Raw genomic sequence first — 16,445 nt, 5'->3', positions numbered from 1 at the left:
AAAATTTCACATACTCTTTTGGTCGTCCTCAAGTCGATGTATGTTCTGCTTGTGAAGAACTTGGATAGAAAGTTAAAAGCACCATTCTCAATGACATTGCAAAACTAGTTGCTGTTGCATAACTATTAGTTCACAAAAATAGGGCTAAGAAATTTTATAAAAAACTAGAGCAGATTAAAAAACTTTCTTTAGAGACGGATGAGATACTAGGAATCTCCATGGATTATATGCAGAATTTGCCGATACCTGACATACTTGTACATAACATTTTTTACTATCGGCAGTTATGGGATTTTGAATTCAGTATACACATCTTAAAAACAGAAGAAGCTAATTTTTTCTTGTATCATGAGGGCGAGGCCCACAAAGGACCCAATGAAGTGTGCACCTTCCTGAAAAATTATTTTGAAAATGAGGTTTCTGAAAATGTAAAAAAAATCCATATATTTTCAGATGGTTGTGCAGGCCAAAATAAGAACCACACGGTAATAAGATTCCTTCTAGCTCTTGCTTCGTCAGGAAAATTCAATCATATTTTGCATTATGTTTCAATTAGAGGCCACTCATTCCTCCCGTGCGATAGAGATTTCGGAGTAGCAAAAAGACTCATTCGCAAGCAGGACCGAATTTTTCTTCCTGAACAATATTACGAATTGATAAAAAAATCGTCAATAAAATCTCTTTTTTTCTATAGAACTGGTAAAAAATGAAACAATTTTGAAATTCAAAAAATGGTGGCCCATGCATTATAAGAAAACCGTACCCTCCATTGACTCCTATGGGAAAAAACCAAACATGAAAAAACAACTTTTCAAATTTCTCAATATAATGAGTTCAAATATGACAGCAAATAACCGGGAATTGTTAAAGTACGTCCATTTATCGATGGGCATATGTTTCATGAATTTTTCTTGGGAAAACCAGCTTGAGTTTGTTCTAGTTTGAAAACAGACAAGACAAGACAAGACAAGACAAAACAAAATGTTTTTTTATAATGAGCTGATTTTATCGCCTACCACTAATAGTGAAACCACCAGAGGAAGATTACTAAAAGACTATTTCTTAACCTTCAACATGTTTTTTGCCACCTAACAGATTTTTTCCTTAATAATATTAAAGTTGTCTATTATTAATCATAAAATCATCAGTGTTTGTATGAAAAAGGCTACAACTCCAAAAACTAAATTATTTTTTGCAGTGTACCTATGTCTTTTTTATGTTGGATTTGTTAATTAAACTTCGTCATGCATCATATTTTGAGACTTTACTCCGAAAAGAGAAAGATATCTTCATTAATACCAAAATGAAACGTTTTTGTCGTTTCCTGTAAAACTAACATTTATGGAGTTGTGGCCTTTTTAAAATAACCGATTCACTTATTATTGTGACTACTTCTCATATACATTGGCAACCTTTTTATCATTTGTAAACAAAATAGTTTACAAACTCAAGCTCGAATATTTAGGTCAGATAATGCTACAACAATGACTACTGAAAGTGTGTGGTAATCATATATAAAAACACTTTTTACTGATGAGAGTCTTAAAACCTTGACAATAAATTGAATTTTGTAGAATCAGAATTAAGCGAAATAGGTAGGGCTTAAGGCACTAAATTCTAAGCTAGGATGGGATTGTATAGGTGCTAAACTAAGAGATCGTATTAAGGTTACGGTAGCCTTAGTATCAGGGTAATAGGGTGATAAGGGCAATGAAAAAGAGATGAAATGGCCAAACAAGGCTCATCAATGCCATTAGTTGGACTGGATCCCTTCTGCGTCGTTGCAAAGACAGTAACAAGAATGACTACAAAGAAGTGGGTAGCTCTCAAATCTGTGAAATGGTGGAGGAATACACCAGGATAAAAACAGGCGAAAAGTTCACTACAAAATATTCGCCAAAATATACGGCGGATCTACTCAGAAAACACAGGAAAACAGTCAAAGCATTATTAGGTATGTTAACAGGGCACTGTAAACGGAATAGGCAGTTAAAGCTTTTTAAATTTAGTAGAGGATGACCTATGCAGATTCTGTCACATAGAAAATTTTTTATGATAGTGTGACAGCCTGGCCATCAGCAAAAAACTGCATGAAACGTTCAGTCTAGAAGTAATTGGGGCCTTTAAAAATGGTCAGGCTAGAAAATGTTTTTAAAAATTAGAGAAGAAATGTAGCTGAGGCAACGTTGAATATAAATCTGTATTAGCACTTTTTCTGTAGAATAAATAGTTCTCTCAGAAACAACGCTTGAAGCGAACGGCGATTTTAAGTGTGTTACAAGTGCGAAATAATTTTTTTAATAAAGTTTGTAACAAATGGACGGTAAAGATTCAATAGCTTTTGATCAGACTGGTTTATCTACAAAAATTTTAATGGGTTTTAAAGATGAATAATGCAGTTTTCTTACGCAATTTTTGCATTTTGCCGTAAATAGCGAAAATAGTTAAAAGTAAAATTTTTTTTGAGAACTGTGTCTTGCTTAAAATTAGACCTAGAGTCTTCTATAGTAGACCATTTTAAACGTAATTTTTCTTTATATTTAGTGTACAATTGTATATCCCTAAAGCGTAGAAAAAAAATAGGAGAAATAGCATAAAAATGGTGTGAGTGGCGAAATTTGAAAAATTATACCTTGGATATTGTAAGTCCTAAGGACTTCTCCTAAATATTAATGTAGAGATAAAGGTCAAAAGTTTTTTTACTATACAGCACTGTCTTTACTTATAACCCCGTGAAAAAAGTTATGGGGAAAAATCGCTTGTTTCTGGTTGTTTTTTTGCTGCGTTTTTTGGTTATATTTTTGATTTAAAAAATTATTTTAACTTTAAAGGTGACATTTCGTCAAAAAGTTTACTTTTAAACAATTTTTCTATAAATTTATATGTACGAACATTGCATAGAATTCACCCAAGTGCACCCCAGTGCATAGGAGCAAATTAAACCCTTTCTTAAAAACGCACTCCTTTAAATGGTAGCACTTTACGGTTTTTACATATTTGGGTGTCCATTGACCATGTGAAACATGGTCAATGTACACCCTGTACATGTAAGGGAAGTCGGTTCTATAGCGCAAAGTGAAGAAGTTCCAATTAGCTAATGAATAAAACAGAAATGATTTTGAATATGGACGAATCCATGGTTTCAAAACAATATTTACAAGTAGAGGGGAACAGCTATTGTTCGAGTACATAATTCAGGTTTATGAGATGTGCTACGACTTAAGATTAATACATTCCCGTGAATTGGCTTATAAGTATACCATTACTAATAATAAAACGGTGCCTCGAACTTGGCACGAGAAAAAACGAGCTGGAGTCGGATGGTTGAATAATTTTATGAAATGGAATGGAATCATTTCGAAAACCAGAAGAAACTAGTCTTGACAGGACCAACAGCTTCAACAAGCATAATGTGGCTACATTTTTCACAAACTTGAGAAGTGTGGTAACGAAACATAATATCCAGTCGAACCAGATAAACAATTGTGATAAGACTGGTGTCACCAACGTGCATAAACCAGGGAAGGTACTTGCTAGCATTAAAGAAAAACAAATTGGAAAAGTGACAATCGCTGAAAGAGGCACATTATAACAATGTGCACAGCAATATGTGCTGATGGGACTTTTTTGCCTCCCTTTGTTGTATTCCCGATAAAAATATTTAAGCCTGTCATGGCCCCTGAAGCTCCTCTAGGATCAGTCGGTGCAGCGTTTCCCTATGGTTGGATGACGGAAGACAATTTTTTGAAGTATATAGAGCACTTTATTAAACACGTGCGATGCAGTAAGGAATTCCCAGTTCTATTAATTCTTGACAACCGTGAGAGCGTAACGATGTTAGTGTGCTGAATTGGTGTACATGTAATGGGATTATTTTATTGACATTGCCACCCCATTGCAGTCATAAATTACAACCACTCGACGTGAACTGATTTTTTCCATTTAAAATCTATTATAACCGAGGAGTTGATAACTGGATGGTAAATTATCTTGCCATACCTATGAGCATTTATAATGTTTGTAATGTCACGAGAGTGATTTTATGTCATCTTATGTCACTGATAGGCCCGAAGAAAAAAAAAAGTGAAAATGATAACGAATATAAAGCTAACGAAGGTGTTTAGACACCCCCATAAAAGATGCCATAGAGGAACAGCATAAAGAAAGATTGGCTAAGAAACCACTTTTAGAACAGAAAAAGCAGAAGGCTAACAAAGTTAAACGTCAAGTTTTTAATGACTACATTAGTTCGTACAGTGATATTAGGAAAGAGTATTGCAACGATTCTAGCGATTTGGAAAGCTTCACATCAGAAAATCAAGATTAGTTTATTCAAAGTCAGGACTATTGTTATAGTAAAATACTTGACAAAAAAAAACTGTTAAACATTATGTCGGTCAGGTTACTAAGAAAAGTGAAGATAATATAATCTCTCTTTCATGAAGAGAATTGTGGCCGACAAATTTGTTTTCCCCGACAAACCCGATTTAGATACCGTAGGAACAGAAAATATTTTACTAAAGCTGCCTCTTCCTGCTATTAGTGGAAGTACAGCTAGAGCTACTGGCCAGTTTATGTTCGCTGTGAACTTTTTCCAATTTAAAATAGAGTAAAAGTGTTTTTTTTTTATTAAAAATCCCACTATGGACCACAGTGGTTCCCACAATGGACCATACAGTGTTTCATAGTGAGACAAATGGTCCATAGTGGGACTTGTTGTATAAATAACAATAAGAAATCATGCAGATACGTTAAACAAAAAGAAATCATTTGAATAATAAGAACACGGAGACTAAGATGGCTAGGACGCATTCAGAGGATGCCAGACGTAGAGAATGATCTGAAGAGACTCAACGTAAAGAAAAATCCCCATGAGTCTACTAATCTTGAAGTGCCAATTATTATTAATTATAGAGCAGCTGCCTAGGTTTACAATTTGGAATATTTCAGAAAGAAGAAAGATAAATTAAAATTTATTATCTTTATATATTTTTCAACATATCCAAATAGTCAGATATATTATTGATTTTTTATGATGTTGGCATCTTTATGTCTAAACTTTTAACTTTATTTAATTCTCCATAATTTTAAAAAACAAAGTTAATTCCCAGTTTATGCCAAACCGTAATCTTTATCACTAAAGAAAAAGATTTTGTTGATTTTTTGCGTAACCTTTTAAAGGATTACAAGATTTGGACCGCTTATATTTTATATTTTAGCTAAGAATAAGAACAGCAGGTGGCTTGTTTCTATACGCTTAGCTTTTTATTAAGTACAGAACATTATATTTCCATCTCTGCCACCCCGTTAATCGCTTATGCATTCCTAGAGTTCTCTCAATTAAATTGTTACTTGAAAAATTGTATATTAAATTTTAAAAAGTAGGGGATTTATTTTAATCCCACAAAAATTAATGATAAATTTAGTTGTTGGTAACAGTAAACCTTTAAAAACTAAGAAGAAGGTTAGATGAAATTTATTGGATTTGATTTAATCCGCATTGTAAAGACCATCTGAAAAAATTTAAAATAAAAGCACAAAGAAAATACGACAAGATGAAAGTTATTAGGAAAGTTTTAAATGTTATATTGAAAATAATAAAAGTTAAAGTTATGGTAAATGCTGACCAGTATTTTTTTTTATTTATTTATGCCTCAACCTCATAGGGTCATTGGCGTTGTACAATTTAAAATTTTACAATTTATGTAGTACATTTATGGAATATAAGTATGTCAAATTTTTCATAACAGTTCCGTCACTTAATATTGCCTGTAAGGTATTTTGTAATTTATATTGAAGTCTCTCCATGCAATATAAAGGACACTCCAGTAAAATATGGCGAACACTGAGCACAATATCACATACGTAGCACTGTGGTTATAATTCACTCTCCAGCAGATGTTTATGGGTGATGGCGGTGTGGCCTATTCTAAGACGAGATAGGATGGTCTGATGTATACGCTTATTTGGGGTTGATTTCCAAGGTAATATAGAATGTTTTTCTTTTCGTAGTTTGGATGTTGACTGATTCCACTTCGTCTACCAATCATTGATTATTAAGTTCTTGGGTTCTTCTTAATAGGTTTTATATCCAGATGTGAAATGTTTCTGATTTCTACAGCTTTCGGAATCGAGATTGCTAGTTTTGCCAAGGAATCTACTTCTTCATTACCAGCAATTCCGATATGGGAAGGAGTCCATACAAAGTTGACATTTATGTTCATATTTTGCAGTTGGCTTAATGCTGATTTAATAAGTAGTAGACTTGGATGGCTAGGATATAAGTTATTTAGGGAAATTACAGAACTGAGGGAATCCGTAATAATGACAGGGTTTTTTGATACTATTTTCTACCACAAAATTTATTGCATTGAGAATAGCGGTTAACTTGGCTGAGTAAATGAATGTTAATTTAGAGAGTTTCATTAATATTTTTGTTTTATTAGACATAATGCTGCTGCCACTCCATCTATGAGTTTAGAGGCTTTGGTATATATAAGATTATGGTTACTGTATGTCGTGAGTTCTTGGAAGACATTTTTATATATGGAGAGTTTGGTATTGATAGATGGGATGGGAACAGTCTAAGAGGGAACAGTGTTATTATCGGGTATACAATCTCTTCTTCTTCTAGTTCCATGACCGTTATCGATCGTTGGATATCATGTTGGCTATCATATTCCCTATCGCAACTCTTTTGACAGCAGCTATAAATAACGATGTAGTTGATTTTCTATACCATTGCCTTAGATTCTTCAGCCATGGTATGATACCTATGGTATACAATAGGTATCTGGAAATTTGAATTCAAGTTTATTAAGGTATCTATTTACCCTTTCATAAAAAGGAAGGTTAAGCCTAGCATGTGTTTTAAAGATATTCCTAAAACGGTTTGTATTTACATATTGGTTAACAGGATTAATAGGATTCGCCTGTATTAATGCCGCATATGTCAGCGAAAGTTGCTTTCTTAGGAACTCTAGGGGGACTTCTCCAGCTTCACAGTGTAAACTTTCAGTAGGGCTAGTATAAAAGGCACCTAGTATTGTTCGCAAAGCACTATTTTGTATTCGATCGAGTTGTTTTATGATATATGGTTTTGCTGAATCAGAAATAATACAAGCGTAATCGAGTTTGGACCTGATCAATAACTTGTACATAAGGGTCAGTGTTTTACTATCTGCTCCCCACGTGTTGTGTGCAACAGTTTTTATAATGTTAAGTGCATATTGACACGTACTTTTTAGATCATTAAAATGGTGGTTCCAGGATAATCTGTTGTCAAATGTCATGCCTACACATTTAATTTTCTTAACGTATTTTATTTCTTTATTAAATAGTTTTAATTCTGGAGTGATATAACTTCTTTTTTTTTTGAAAAGAACATAGCCTTTGATTTTCTTGTTGATAATTGAAGACCTGTGGAACTTGTCCTTAATTCGTGATTTCATAGCACTTTCTGTAGATGGGTCTGAAGGGTTTTATCATTTATTCTCTTAACAAAAATGATTAAGTCATCTGAAAAGAGTCTAGCTTTTACTGGTAACTCACAAGTAGATAATAATATTTATTGCAATAAGAAATAGGGAGACGCTTAAATTAGATCCTTGGGGAATTCCGTTTTTTTGAATTTTTGTATTAGATATAGTACCGTTAACACGTACATTAAAAGTTCGATAAGATAGGAAATTTTTTATGAATTGTGCTATATTACCTTTTTTTCCCCATCGACTAAGTGTTTGAATAATATCATGTCGCCAAACTGTATCGTATGCTCTAGTTATATCAAAAAATACTTCGATACATTTTTGTCCACATGTCATTGCCAAACTAATTAGATTATCCAGTGTTGAACGATTTTTCCGAAATCCGCTTTGTTCCGGGGCAAGTAATTTATTATTTTCTAAAAACTACATTAATCTGTTGGATATGATTTTCTCGATATTTTTACACATTACACAAGTTAGATAAATAGGTCTATTGAAAGTGACAGAGATTTTGGTTGATTTTGTTTATAAATAGGGATGACGATAGATGAACTGCACATTTTTGGAAACTTGCTATGTCTCCATATATTATTATAGATATTCAGCAAGTATTTCTTTGCAGATTAAGGAAGTTTTTAAAGAAATATTGCAGGTATGTTACAAGGAGAAGAGTTTTTCGTATTATTGAGTGAGTATTCTAATTCATCTAATTTAAAACACAGTGACTTAGATGGGCTGGACACATAATACGAATGCCAGAAAATACGATTGCTATAACGCTATCCACAGGAACACCTATAGGGAGAAGAAGCAAACGCCGACCGCGAGTTAGGTGGTTAGATGGAGTTGAAACCGACTTACAGATATTAAAAATCAGAAGATGGCAACATGTTGCCAGAAACCGAACAGAATGGCGACGAATCTTAGAGCAGGCCAAGATCCACAGAGGATTGTCGAGCCAAAGATGATGATGATTCTAATTCATCCATGGTTATGGGATAATGTAAAGGAGAAAGGTCATCAGGCGGTATATCAATACCTTAGGATTCCTCTCTTTCGTTTTTGATTCAAAAAATCTGGAGGAAGAACATCATCGCTTGAGAATGTTTCAAAACTATTAGCTAGAATATTAGCTATGCCTAGAGGGGAAGTGTATATTTTTTGTTTTTCTTCTAAGAAGTTAATGTGGTTTGGGGTATTTTACCGGGATATATTTCGTACTATTTGCCATACTTAATTAATTGGTGTAGAATAATTTAATTCTGAAACAAACTTTTTCCATGATTCACGTTTACTTCTTTTAATGATGAATCTAGCTCGTGCTTTTAGTCGTTTGAATTCTAATTTATTTTCAAGTGTACTATATTTCCTTAATCGATTTAATGCTGTTTTTGAAAGTTTAATAGCTTCTTGACATTCAGAATTCCACCAAGAGACTGACGAATTTAATTGTTTGAAATTCATTTTACCAACGGCTTTTTCGGCGGCATTTAATAATACATTGAAAAACTCTTGAATTTGACTATCAATATTATTATTTGATTGTCAAATTTCATGTAATGCATTCAATTTAAAACTCGATTATAATACTCTCGCCAATTTGCATTTTTGATATTCCATTTTTCAACATTACAAGAGTATTGTATACTGTCAGGTTTCGTTATATTACAATCGGAAGGTGGTCACTATCATTTAAAGCAGAAAGTAATATCCCAAGATAAGATAGATGATAATGCTAGATCACATATTGAAAGGTCTATGGCAGAGGATTTACCAGTAGAATTGTCAAAATGAGTATTTCTTCCATCGTTTAGTAGGTTTAACTGAAAATTGTTTAACATTATTTCGATTCTATGACCTAATGGAGTAATTTTATTTGATCCTCATATGTAATAATTATGTGCATTAAAATATCCAACTATTAGTGGAGTTGAAGGTATTTGTTTAATTAAATCTGAGATTTCATTATTGCTTGGGTTTTGTGTATAAATGTATATATTACACATGTTCATTTTTAAAGGCCCTTTGATAGTAATTGCGACTGCTTCAAGTTGTGTATTGGTTTGAAGAATTTCTGCATTGATGCAAACAAAGTATGGATGAAGTAAGGTTTTTAATCGTTTGTTGTAATATCTCAAGGCGAGTGTAATACCCTCGTAAGTTTCACTGGGTAATTGAGAAAGCCATTATAATATATCTTTTACAATTTCATTATCGGATTTGGTGTTAGTTTCTGATTCTATGGATTTAATTATTTTGTTTCGAAGTCTAGTGCACCTATTTTTTGATTTCCTATTTGATAAATTTTCATGTAATTGATTTAATAGTTTCAATAGGTTTTCTAGGTCATTTGTATAAGTTTTTATTAAGCTTACTGATGGGTACCATGAGCATTTTCCAGTATATCTACTAATGTTTCATAAGATATTGAATGGTTTACTAAAGTATCTTCATATATTCGTCTAGCTGAATTTCTTATATCGTCAGCTACTTTATTAGTTTCTATGTCTGTTATTAAAGACTTTGGCTTTTTTAATTTAGGGTCTGGAAAGGGGTTATTTATTGGAGTATCATTGGGTGGAGGGGTTATAATTTCAGAGCAATTTCGTTTGTTTGAGGGAGGATCGTCGGACATTTGTTGAAAATCATTGCTTTCTGTAACTTGAGTAGATGGTAAAATATGGATATCCGGTTTAGTCGATAGTGTAGAAGTCGAAGAAGATATGTTTTGCGTTAGAGGAATGTATTTATTTTCTATTGGATCAGTTGAGGTAGTTGGAGCAGCATTTTGTGTTTGAAATGTTTGAGTTTCCTTAGTATTTGGGCATTTTTCAGTCGAATGTCCTGCTTGCCTGCAATTAGTACATAGATCCTTCTTCATAACAAGAAATATACGATATGATGGCATTTCGTAATTCACAATTATTGAGTCGGGTATTGATGAGACTGGGGGAGAAATAAAAGTATGCCTTCTGTAACTAAAAATGTGTTTGTAATTAGGATTTGATGTACCAATTTTAAAAAAATTTATGGGAGTTACCAAAGTTAATCCCAAATTAGAAAGTGCATTTTCAATAATTGAATATGGGATCAAAGAAAAAACATTTGATATCAATAATCTTTCGTTTGGTGAAATTATTTTACGAGTCTGAATTTTTTGACACCATTTGACATTCTAGGAAAAAAAATATTTTTTGGATGAATCAAATCACCAACTGCAAATAGATAGTCTTCCAACTTTGTATTTTGCAGCGCAGGAAAAACTATTGCTTGTGTTTTGGATGGAAATTTAGGTACATTTTGATTTGTGACAGTTGCAAAAGATTGTTTTATATTTGTATTTGATGAACGTTGCTCCAGTTCTTTTTCAGGGGCCCCAAGAGGCGGAAAATTATCAATTTTTGATTATTATCATCGATAACGCTCAAAAACCTAGTTCGGTCCTGTCTCCTCGATATCAGAATTGATAAACGGTAGCAGTAAAAAGTTGTTACTTTATAACCAAAAATTGATTCTTGTTTACGTGGATTTAACTTAAATGTTAACTATTTAGATTAAATAAATAATTGTACCCACAGATTTTATACTTGGGGTGAGCAAAATCACTTAGATTCACTTTGCAAGTAAAAACGTTCAGAACTGAGGAAATAATCGTTTAAATATTTAAATTTTTAAGACAAACTTTGAAATGCGTCTAAACACTTTGACAGTAAAGTCTATTGACATTTTTCCACTGACCAGTATTATTGATATAAAAAAAATGGTTAAACGAAAAAAAGATTTGAAATAACAAAGAGACATAATAGGCATATCTGGGTTAATATTATTTTAAACCATTTGTTGAATGTTATTGTAAACTAAAAACAGCATACAAAATTTTAAAATGATGCTTTTATATACGAGTAGATATTATAAAAAAATTACTCAGAAAGCTTAAATGTTTAGTATAGTTACGGCAGAATTTCATTCTTGTTTCTTTAGAATCTTCTTAGTTTACTGAGCAAACATTCGCGAGTCGTTCGACAAATATACATTTGTTTGGAAACTGCCACTATAAACCCCCATTTCGTCTGTTTACCCATGAAGTGTTCAACCTTTAACAATTCTGCCGTTTGAAGTTTAAAATCTTACAGTATTACGATTCTGCCTTTTATTATTTAGAGTGTCATTAATTTATATTTATTTTATTGTAGTGTCTAACTTGTATAATCGTGTGCTTCCGATATGCTTACTCTAGTTAAAATTAGGAGTCTATATAAACAGAAATTATACAAAAGTGACTAAAAAATATACTACCAGAATGAAAAAAATAAACAATAAAATAAAGTTTTTAACGAGCTTAGTTGAACATAATATAACAAGTATAACCTACTGATTGGCGGAACCTTTGTAAATCACGGGCGATGCAAATAAAATGAAATAATAATGTTTAATTTTCATCTAAAAACTTTATTAAATATTTCCCAGATGTATTATTGGATATTGGAGTTTTTTAATAAACAAGGAAAAAGTATACTAGACGAATTTAATTTGGTATGCATTTCAATGTATGATTGCTGAGTATGAGTAATAAAGTAGAGCAAAAATGCAAGCATTAAAAACGGATTACATAAGATGCTTATTTAATTATCAAAACTACAACATGTGCCGTATGCGCAAAAGAACATATAAGGCAAATAACGAAAATAAAACATTCATAGAGCGAATTGAAACGCACCAGTTAGTTTGGTATAGATATGTTATACGGATAGGGGAACAACGATGGCCAGAACAAGGACGTCATGGAAACAAAACACTAATAAAGCAATAAGTTATCGAGATTTAGAAATAGAAAGAGCAGTAAAAGAAATAAAAAGGAATAAAGCTCCTGGAAGGGATGGAATCCTAGCAGAAATTCTGAAGGAAGGTGGAAAAGAAGTCATCACATATCTAAAAATACTATTTAATAAATGTCTATTTGAAGGCAACATTTCCGAACAATGGAATACTGTTAAAACAATACTAATACACAAAGAGAGAGACACCGCAGACCTTAAAAAATTATCGGCCAATTTTACTTCTTTCACAACTTTACAAAACCTTTACAAAGATTATTACAAACAGGTTAGCAATTAAATTTGACGGATATCAACCAGTAGAATAAGCCGGATTTAGAAAAGGGTACAGCACCTGTGACCATCTATATGCAGGGTGTCTCAGAGTAGATTTTAGTATTTAAACTTACCTTACGCCGACCCTGTTCGAAATTCCATGGAAACGATGCATCAGCCGTGTAGCCGACACGTGCAGATTTCAGTGACCATGGAACAGTGGACGAAGATGCAGCGTGCCTACATGGTTGAGGCGTATTTTAAAGCCAACGATTGCTATACAGTGGCTCGGCGGCGTTTTTGTGCGCGGTACAATATTAGACGCGTGGGTGATGCGCCATCCGCGATGTTAGTGCACGCATGGGTAAAGCAATTTAGAGAAGAAGGAGTTGTCACAAATGTGAAACATCCAGACAAACCAAAAACTATTCGAACCTGTCAATATTGAAAGAGTTCGACGTGCTGTGAATCGTAATCCTCGGCGTTCACTTCGCAAATATACACAAGCGCTAAATTTGTTTCGTGCTAGTATCCAGCGTATTTAAAGCAGGATTTAAGTTTTCAATCTTATAAAATTTAGTTAAACCAATATTTGAAAGAAACTGATCACTTACTGAGGAAAAATTTTTCTGATGAGATGATAACTCGTTTTTGGGATGGCGGTGGCTTAGAAGCTATTATTTTCAGTAACGAGGCTCACTTTCACCTTAATGGATATGTCAACAAGCACAATGCTCGCTACTGGTGTCCTGAAAATCCAAACGAATTACACTAGAAACAGTTGCATTCAAGAAAGGTGACGGTTTGGTGTGGCATGTCTGCATCGGGGATCATCGGACCTTATTTTTTTGAAGTTGCTAGGGAACGCACGCTAACTGTTAATAGTGCACGATACACTGCCATGTTGCGAAATTGGCTACGTCCAGAATTGAATAATTTTCCAGGGTATTATCCAGGCAATACATGGTTCCATCAAGACGGTGCTACGCCACACACAGCGAACATTTCAATAAACGCCCTAACAGAAATGTTTCCGGGTCCACTGATTTCACAAAATGGTGATATATGTTTTCCCCCAAGATCTCCCGACCTTACTCCTTTAGATTTTTTTCTGTGGAGGTATTTAAAGAACATCGTCTACGCTAACCCACCAGCCACCATCGAAGAGCTGAAGCAAAATATTCGCAACGCTATTAACGACATTCCAGTGGATATGTGTGAGCGCGCCTTAAAATCCCTAAAAAAAGAATTGAAAATGAATTTCAGCAGAACTAAACTTATGTCAAACAAAGATGACAAACCCATGATAAACATCCAATGGACAGAGATAGACCACGTAGATGAATATACATATCTGGGTCAATATGTCAAGATAAAGAAACAAAATCAGACTACCGAAATAAGCAGACGTGTAAAAATGAGATGGGCAGCATTCGAAATACTCTCATGCGTATTTAAAAATAAAAATATACCTCAAAAACTGCGTACCAAAGTGTTTAATTCCTGTATCCTACCTGTAGTTACATATGGAGCTCAAACCTGGACATTCACTAAAATAAACATGGAGAAGATCAGAACAACTAAGAGAGCTATGGAACGACAGATGCTGGGTATCTCATTTAAAGACCATAAAACCAATGAAGATATTCATAATAGAACAAAAGTAGAAGATACTATCGAACAGGCAGCAAAACTGAAATTGAAATAGGCTAAACATAACGAACGTCTTAACCCTTAACTTGGCAAAAGGTTAATTTTGAATCTAAAAATCTGAAAATTGGTATGTTTGCTGTTTGGGCATCATACAAATATTCTATAACAACAAAAAAAATATATGACATCTATATGTCAAAAATTTGGATTATATACCAGAGTATACATCGCCAAATAGACCGAAAAATAGGTCTGTATAGCATATCATACATTGCCAAATTATGATGGACAAGGAATATGAATAAGAACTATCAAAATTTAATCAAAAATATTTATTTATTAATGTGAACATCCATAAAACAATTCCTGTTCTGCACTAAACATAGTCTAATAGTACACTTGTTACAAAATATGGCAGTTTGTCCCTTCTTGCAATTTCCGCACCTGTCCATTGCACCGTATACTGGAAAATGATCCAGATAATCTAATCTGAAATCATCTTGGGGTCTAGGCTTTACCGGGTTTTTAATTTTTTTTAAGGTAGTAGGAGGTGCTCATTGCTGGGACGTCCTCTTTTTATTTTGTCAGCCTGCAGTAGACTTTTGGCAAGTTTAATTGTAAATTGTTTCAAAGGAATGACTGTTTTTTTTTATCTTTTTGTAGAATGCTTGCATCACGTTTATATAGTAGCCAAGCATTATTAATGGATACATCTATAATTTGAGAAAAAATGCCCATATACCATCTATGTGTTTTGAAGCGTATTTTCTATACAGCAATCAACATGTCTGCCAAATCCACACCACCCGTATGACTGTTATAGTGTTTTATTAACTGTGGGCATGGAATGTGGATTTTCCTGTTATCCATTTTGGAGAATTTCTGTATGGTTGCCATTGGAATGGAGGCTACATATGAACTACATAGGGTTACGGACTTGTTAGCGTACCACTTTACAACGACAACGCGACTATCATTGTCTACTTTTTGGTCAAAAGAACCTCTCCGAACTTTTTTCATTTTCTTATCAGGTTTAAGTGGGCAACGCCGTAGTCTGTCTTTCCTAATAGTTCCCAATGAAAGTATTTCAAATTCACTTCGAAGATAGTCTTTCCTAACAGTTCCCAAAGAAAGTATTCCAAATTCACTTCGAAAATAGGTAATAAGTTCTAAACTTGTAAAATAATTATCGAAATAAACCGTCGATAAAGATTTATTTTGGATTGTTGAACATAGTGCTAAAACACATGTTATTTTCCTCATCCGTAAAATGATGGTTTCTTAATGTATCGTTTCCTCCATAGGAAAAGAAAGACAGTTTCTTCGTACACGATCTAAATAGGCCTTATTTTGAAATATTTGTCATTATTCAACTCCTCATTGTTGACAAAATGTAGGCTGCGTCGTATTGCTTGATACCTTTTAGTGTCATTAGATTACATACATATCGCGTCTCTTGAGACCAATAGTCCGCGTACGCCGGCATGTCAACAATCCCCATTAAAATTTCGATAGCTAAGAAATCGTGCATCTCATCTATACTTGTGTCTACACATTTGTAAAATATTTGAGTCGACTACAAGTTAGTCTATTCTACGATTAATTCAACAATATCTGGACTAAAAAAGGTTTTAAAATATTGTAAAAATGTTTTTATATTTTGGGGTTTTGTAAAATCATTCCTTTTTTTTGTTGCTACCTCATATTCAAAAGCATCAGTCCTCCAGTTGAATGAAGGGTCGTCTTTTTTCTCCTTCCGTTTTATTGAAGAACTTGCTTGTTTTTGGACTACTGGCGAAAATTGTGGTACTACTGAGGGATTAGCTGCTGCTAGTCTTCCTTTACTGACTAAAACAAGTAATATTTCTACAGCTTCTTCTATATATCTTCCTCAGAAGTTATATTTTCTTCAACAGCATCTGTGTCTTCTGTGAATTATTTCAAAAAATTACGAGATAATACCTCTTGTTCGTCATCACTACTACTCTCTGGGTCGCTTTCAGCACCAACTGGAGGCAAAAGAGCCATTATTCTATCAATTCTCCTTTTTTTAGTCTGAAAAAAAAATTAATGTCAAATAAGCCATATCGGTCGGTGTATACTATACAATACATAGAGTTTTGAATCGATTTGCTGAAAAAATATTTACATTACACCAAAAATTTGTTTATACATAACCAGTATAATGTTTCAAAAATAAGTTCCCAAAAAATTA

General features: G+C 33.3%; 1 protein-coding gene across 1 annotated transcript in view; it reads left to right on the top strand.

Annotated features, from left to right (window-relative positions):
- The window catches only part of CARPB (Carbonic anhydrase-related protein B), a 348,667-nt gene that overhangs the window by 168,557 nt on the left and 163,665 nt on the right, over positions 1-16,445 (top strand). The window lies entirely within an intron of this gene.

The sequence above is a fragment of the Diabrotica undecimpunctata genome, chromosome 1 (genome assembly GCF_040954645.1).
Source record: "Diabrotica undecimpunctata isolate CICGRU chromosome 1, icDiaUnde3, whole genome shotgun sequence".
In the NCBI taxonomy this organism is placed as follows: Eukaryota; Metazoa; Arthropoda; class Insecta; order Coleoptera; family Chrysomelidae; genus Diabrotica; species Diabrotica undecimpunctata.
Note: the sequence above shows the minus strand (reverse complement) of the source record. Positions and strands in the feature narration are given on the sequence as shown.